Raw genomic sequence first — 7,834 nt, 5'->3', positions numbered from 1 at the left:
AAGAGTGCTATGGGAGAGATGGGCTCCAGTTCATGGACCATGAGCACCAGTACTGGAGGAATTAGAAGTTGTACCATGGGACGGTCGACACCTGAACTGTTCTGGGGTCAGTATTTTCGTAAAATGCATAACTAGAGATATAAAGGTAAAGTTGCCATAGTCTTACCAGACTGTAAAGCTGCTATTTCACAAGACAACAATGACTGGTAGTGGTTTAACCTGAGGATCACCATGGTTTTGGTGAGAGGAGAGGTTGAGAAGGAGAGTCCTTTATGGTCACCTCAGCAAGTGTAGGAATTAAACCCACACTATTGGAATAACTCTGCACTGAAAAGCAGCCATTCGACCAACTGAGCTAACTGACCCGGGTTTTAAACCAAATAGTGAGGCACAGATCAAACATGGAAAGATGTGGTATAAAGAGTACAGACATGGTAAGAGAGGACAACAGCAATATGCGAAATGGGGGTAAGAGAATGGCAGGAAGGGCAGAGAAAAAAATCCCTAGGAATGCACCAACAATCAAAACTAAATGTTACAAAAATAACTAAAAGATGAACCCAAAGGTTATGTATTTGTGCATATGAATGAATTAATTAATCGTGCATATTAAAGTAAATAAATATAACCTAATAGCCACTATGGAGATATGGCTGCAGGATGACAGCGATTGGACAGAAACCACAAAGTGGGACAAAGTGTACAAGAAAAAATATTGGGTGGTTGTGATAAAAGGACGGTAATAATCCTGCGTGAGTTTAACCTATATCTAAACTGGAAAAATAAAAGTGGCAGTGGTAGTCTGGATGACTCACAGAATCCCTATTCGGCCCATCGAGGCCACACTGACTGAAGAGCATCTGTCTCAGACCAACCCCATCCCTGTAACTCTGCATTTGCCATGGCTAACCCACCTAGCCTGCGCATCCCTGGGCACTAGGAGCAATTTAGCATAGCCAATCCACCTAACCTGCACATCTTTGGACTGCGGGAGGACCTGGAGTAAACCCACGCAGACACAGGGCAAATGTGCAAACTCCACACAGACAGTCACCTGAGGGTAGAATCAAACCTAGGTCTCTGGCGCTGTGAGGCAGCAGTGCTAACCACTGTGCCACCATGCTGTCCACAAGCTGATCATAGAATGTTACTGTAATAGTTTCTTAGAGCAAATGTTCTAGAACTGACCAAAGAACAAATTATATTAGACTTGGTATAATGTAATGTGACATTATTTATTAATGACCTCAGCTTTAAGGCACCCCTAGGTAGCAGCAACCACAATATGACTGAATTTAACATTTGAAGAAAAGAAGAAAAGAAGATTAAATCTAAGTCTAGTACTTTAAACCGAACTAAATTGCATGAGCATGAAGCTGTGCTAGCTGAATTAAATGGGTGTACTACTCAGGGAGATAGATCAATAAAGATGCAGTAACAGACACCTAATGGACCATTTCAGAATATTCAGAAAAAGTAAACTCCCAATATAAAGAAAAATTCTATAGACAGGACACATCATCTGTGATTAACTAACAAATTTGAGGATAGAATAAAATTCAGGGAAAAAGCTGAATGACAGGTCAGATGATTTTTCAGAAGTAGACTTTAATTAAAATGTTAATCAGGAGAGGTAAAGTCCAATAAGCTAGCTAGGAATATAAATTTGATAGCAAGCATTTCTAAAGGCGTTTAAAAAGGAAAAGAGTAAATAAAGTGAGTGTTATAGAATCCCTACAGTGTGGAAACAGGCCCTTCGGCCCAACAAGTCCACGCCGAACCTCAGACCATCCCACCCAGCCCATTCCCCTGTAACCCACCTAATCTACACATCCCTGAACACTGTGGGCAATTTAGCATGGCCAATCCACCTAACCTGCACACCTTTGGACTGTGGGAGGAAACCCACGCAGACACGGGGAGAATGTGCAAACTCCACACAGACAGTCGCCCGAGGGTGGAATCAAACCCAGGTTGCAGGTGCTGTGAGGCAGCAGTGCTAACCACTGAGCCACCATGAGAATACAGCATTAAATGTTGATAAGAAAAATTGGATGAAATAAACAAATATTTTATTTCTGTCTTCACTGTAGAGGATATAATAAACATCCAAGGAATAGCTGTAAATCAGGAAGTGGATGGAAGAGAGAAATTTAGTAAAATTAAAATCAGAAGGGAAGTGGTACTAAGCAAACTGATAGAGCTGAGTGTTGACAAGTCACTGGGTCCAGATAGACTTCAACCTGGGGTGTTAAAAGACTTGGCTAATGAGGTAATTTTTTTTACAAACTTCCCTAAATTCAGGAAAGGCTCCATCAGCCTGGAAAGTAGGTAAAATAACACTTCTACTCAAGAAGAGAGGGAGGCAGAAAACCGGAAACTAAACGTGAGTGAGTTTAAGGTTTGTAATACGGAAGATACCAGAATCAATCATTAAAGAAATTATAGCTGCACACTTAGAGAAACTCAAAATAATCTGGAAGAGGCAACCTAGCTTGTCAAAGGAAAATCATGTTTAATCAGTTTTTGGGAGTCCTTTGAAGGAGTGACAAGAGCAGTGGTTAAATGGGAAACTGGAAATGTACTATATTTGGGTTGCCAGAGGTACCGCATCAAAGATTATTGTACAGAATAACGTTTTTGTATAGGGGTTAACATATCCACATAGATGGAAGTTTGGCTAGCTGACAGAAAACAAAGAAAAATGTCAAAATAGGTCTTTGATTGGCAAGGTATGAAGTGTGAAGTGCCAGAAGGGTCTATGCTGAAGCTTCAACTTTTTACAATTTACATCAATGGCTTAAATAAAGATAGGAAAGTATGTTGTGAAGGAGACATAAGAAAATTACAGACAGATAAAGATAGATTAAGTGAGTGAGCAAAAAGCTGCCAGATGGAATACAATGTGAGAACATGTGAAATTCTTCACTTTGGTAAAATATTACTCAAATAGAAAATGTCTGTGGAATTCCAAAGTGCAGAGAAATTTAGATATTCACATGCATGAAAATGTTAGATACAGAATGTAATCAAGAAGGCTAATGGGATGCTATGCATTATTATGATAGGGATTCAAAATAACACTCAGGATATGATTCTTCAGTTATATAGACCATTGGTGAGACCACATCTCGAATACTTTATGCAGTTATGGTCTCCTTATTAAAAGAAGGATGTAAATACATTAGATGTGTCTCAGAGGAAATTTACTAGATTGATACCTGGAAGGAGACTGTTGAGACATTGGAGACCTCTAAGACACAGGGGGATATGGGTGTCTTTGTGCTTGAATCACAGCAAGAATAAGAGGCAGTTTGATTGAAACATAAAAGATCCCGAGGGGTCTTGACAGGGCAGATAATGTTTCTTCTTGTGGCAGAATCTAGAACTAACAATCACTGTTCAAACCTCAGAGATCCTCGATTTATAACAGAGGTTAGGCATCATTTTTTCTCAGTGGGTCAAGAGTTTTTGAAGCTCTCTTCTTGAAAAGGTGATGGAAGCAAAGGCCTTGAATATTTTTAAGGCAGATGTAGATAGATTTTTCTTTAGCAAGTGGTTAGAAGTTTTCAGGAGTCGGTGAACATATTGATTTGAGGTTACAATAAAACCAGAATGATGGAGCAGTATTGAGAAGCTGGATGGTCTATTTCCGCTCCGAATTCATATTTTCACATGTTTATAGGAATGGATTTTCTTATGAACGTAGGTTGGACAAGCTGGGCTTGTTTTCACTAGAGTTTAAAAGAGTGAGGTGTGCCTTAACTAAATTGCATGTGATCTTGAATGATTTTGACAAGGTTGATGTGGAAAGGATGCATCCAGACAACCGGACAGTGTTTTAAAATTAGAGGTCAACGTTTCAGGATAGAAACAAGGAGATTTTTTTCTTCTCTGAGAGGATTGTGCAATCTTAAAATTCTCTTCCTGAGAAGGAGGTGGAGACTGAGTCATTTAATATGTTTATGACAGAAATAGATAGGTTCTTTTTGGGAGGGAGATCGAAGGTTACCACGGGTGGATGGGAAATGGAATTTGAAACACAGATCAGCCATGATCTTAATGAATAGTACAGCAGGCTTGAGGGTCTGAATGGTCTGCTTCTGTTCCTATTTCTTATGTTCATATATTTAGATTTGTAGTAAAAATGCACCTTTTACAGTGAAACTAATTATGTAAAAATTGTATTTATTCTTTGACTTCATGAAGCAACTATTCCAACTGTGAGGAAATATGGACACTTTTCAGTTACCCATTCAGAGCCATTTCATTTGGCAGTACTCAATTGCATTTAATGTTATTTCCTGTTCGCTTAAGAAATATCAAAAAATCTATTAATACTTTTACAATATCTGGACTGGTTGGAGTAACTCATACCATTATGCGCAAGGGCCTTGTAAATTTACAGTGAAATAAAAGTAGCAATAAGGTAAATCACTTTTAAAGCCAGCTGCTAAAGCCATTAGGCACAAGAAGCTGCCTTTCCAGATACCAAGCTCATTTCCGTTGTCTTTTGCTTCATTAATTATTAACCTCAAATACAGCCACAGAACCACAATGGATTTTTTTTTGACACATGCCAGAAGAAAATGATAGCAGCTCTGTTGGGGGTTAGGTGACAGACAAAAGACATCTGTGATCCTACTAATATTTTTAAAGGCTCAAAAAAATGTTGTGTTCAAATTATATTGCTTCTTCCAATTATAAATTAATTGTGACATGTAGTAAATGCTGAATTCTGAGCTTACAAATGGCTTTTAGGTGTATCTATGCCAATTCTGTAATGTATCTTTTATGTGTTTTAAATCCTAGTACAGAAAACAGTTCCATTCTATTCAAAGCGCTATCTATATTTTCTGGATTACTCTTTATTCTTTTACCCTGCCACTTCCCAATCTGTTTCTAATGTTTCTCCTTATCTCTGTCTAGCCTTCCTGAATCATAGTTTTGCTCACTTCATCCACTTGTGATGTCTTCCATATTTCTGCAAACTGTTACAGCAAAAGCACACCCTTGAGAGTGAGTAGATTTTATGCATATCTAGCCAGAAAAGCCATGTGTACAAAATTAACATGGGATAAGTCATTAATAAATGGTGCATGCCAGTGACATGATGTTTTTCAATCACAGATTGGATATCAAGGGAATTCACTTTGACTTCCGCCAGGGAGATATCAAGGATTGGGGCAGGTGCAGAGCCACAGGAAGAGTGGGGGGTGGGGGGCGCTTCCTGTACTTGAAAGACTTGGTCAGCTGCAAGAGGAAAGCATCCTGGAACATAGATTAAGTAGTAGGAGATTGATCATGGAGATGGCCTCACCCTGGGCTGTTCCTGCTTTTTTAATCCAAGAGTAGGATCGGAGACTGCTGTTTATATCACCTGCTCATCCAGAAGGAACATGGGAAAATGTGTTTTTTCCATTAAAGGGGAAATTATGCAGATATTTTTAAAAATGGATCAGGTTTCGGTGAATAAGTTCAACTAGCTTTTTCTGCCAAACGGAACGTTATTGATACTAAAATACTTGAACTTTTGTGCCATTCTGATTTTGATTGTAAGAATATACCCATTCAATTTTCTTATAATTACTCATTAATTATCTGTAAAATCAATAGGAAGCCAGAGATGTGGGTGTCCAGTTTGGAATGTGCAGGAATAATTCCTTTATGCCTGGGGTGGCACAGTGGCTCAGTGGTCAGCACTGCTGCCTCACAACACCATGGACCTGGGTTTGATTCCAGCCTTGGGTGACTGTCTGTGTGGAGCTTGTATGTTTGTCTGTGACTGCATGGGTTTTTGCCCTGGGCTCCAATTTCCTCCTGCAGTTCAAAGATGTGCAGGGTAAGTGAACTAGCCATGCTAAATTTTCTGTAGTGTCTGGGGATGTGCAGGCTAGGTGGGTTAGCCATGATAAATCTGGGATTATGGAGATAGGGTGAGGTCTGTGTTGGATGCACTTTGTAGGGTTGGTGTGGACTTGATGGACCAAATAGCCTCTTTTCACACTGTAGAGATTCTATGCAAAATAAAGAAAGGGAAATAAAATGTCAAATCTTCATGTTTGTATGTCTAAAGTCAAGTGGAGCATTTGGTATTAGCGGCTGCTTTATTTAGTTGTTTCTTCTCATTTCAAATCCTCAAAGATTCTTATCCCTGGGATTCATCATCCTCACACCAATTCATTTTGCTCAAAGTTTGGAAATATAGAAGTCATCTGGAGAGCAGATTTCACCACAGGTACTGTATATCAACAGGATTAATGTTCCTTGATGAAAAGCATCATTCAAATCGGTGAATGAAGACTCCAAAAACCTTGCATTGCCATTACTGGATTCTGTGCTACCACAAAGTGCTAAATGCAAGTGAGTTTGAGTGGCAAGGAAGAGTTCTATATCTTTTCACAACCTGCATTCCCATACCAACCCCAGCCTCACCAACTCCTGAGGTCATGAAATGCACTATTTAAATGCCACCTTTTTCCTTCTTTAATAATAATCTCAGGTTGCGGGCACTGCTGAAAACGACAATTGTTCTGTCTTGATTGAGCAGTTTGTTAAGCTTGTTCACAGGGCAGTTAAGAGTCAGTTATCTTAGTATGGGTCTGAATTCCATACCAGCCAGATCAAGTAAAAGCACCAGGTTTCCTTCCCTGAAATATACCACTGACTCAATTAGGTATTAATGACAACACATTCGCACTCACTTGTTTTTTGATACAAGGTTTTTCTTTCCAGCAAAACACAACTTCTCAAACTGCCATGGTAAGATTTGAATTTATGATGTTTAGATGATTAGTCCAGGTCTCAGGTTTAAATTTCAAAGCCTTCTCTTTGAAAATTAGAGATTCAATTGGTGATTCTTTAAGATCACAGCTCAAGTTCCAGTTGTTTTAAAGTGGCTTCCCTATTCGAACAGTAAATCACTGACATTGATATTCAATTAACAGAGCAGGGAGTGATTCTCCTCACATTCACACAGGATTCCCCTAGTGGAGAAAATTTCCCACTCTAGTACCTGGGTTCTCAGGTCAAGGAACAAGGGAGCTGTCAAATTCCATACATAGTTTTGCAAAAAATAACAAGGGTCAAATTTACCATGACTAATAGGCAATTCTCGCTGAATTAACATGTGGTGTAAAGTTACTTCCAGTTTCCCCTAGGTCATTGGGAACTAATATGCAGTAACATTATTTCCTGTACTTGAACCCTTAGGTCAGTTGGAGGAGGAAAGATCATGGGGCACAGAGTGGTTGCATATTGACGTTGTGAATAATGAGTCTTTGAATTTGGTTCAGTTTATATTACATATCACTTTGTATGATTACTTGACGTCAGAAAGACACCTTCCTGTGTAGTTAGGGAAATTACATCATCTGCACCACAGGACTCAGAGCAATTTCCAATACAATATTAATGACGTTCTCTTACTATTGAAATTCAACAAATATTGGATATTACAAGGGTAAAAATAGGTGGGTTAAAATTATTCAAATTACAGCTTGTGGTTTGTTTACATATATGGAGCAACTGTATTCCTTTCTGGTTGTTTATACAGCATTTTATTCCTCCTGAATTAGATTGGATTGCACTAAAACCAGATAGAGGGACTCAGATAGTTCCATGCTTTAAAATCAGGCTGCATAGCCGAAGGCCAGAGAAGGTTCACTTGGCTGATGCCAGATATGGAGGGCCTATCATATAAAGAAAGAATGAGTATGTTGGGCCTGTACTCAACTGAGTTTAGAAGAATGAGAGATAAACTTATTGAAACATATAGGATTCTTAGGGATAGTAGGAACTGCAGATGCTGGAGAATCCGAGACAACAAGGTGCA

This window comes from Rhincodon typus, chromosome 28 (assembly GCF_021869965.1).
Source record: "Rhincodon typus isolate 14 chromosome 28, sRhiTyp1.1, whole genome shotgun sequence".
Lineage (NCBI taxonomy): Eukaryota > Metazoa > Chordata > Chondrichthyes > Orectolobiformes > Rhincodontidae > Rhincodon > Rhincodon typus.
This window is presented reverse-complemented; position numbering follows the sequence as displayed.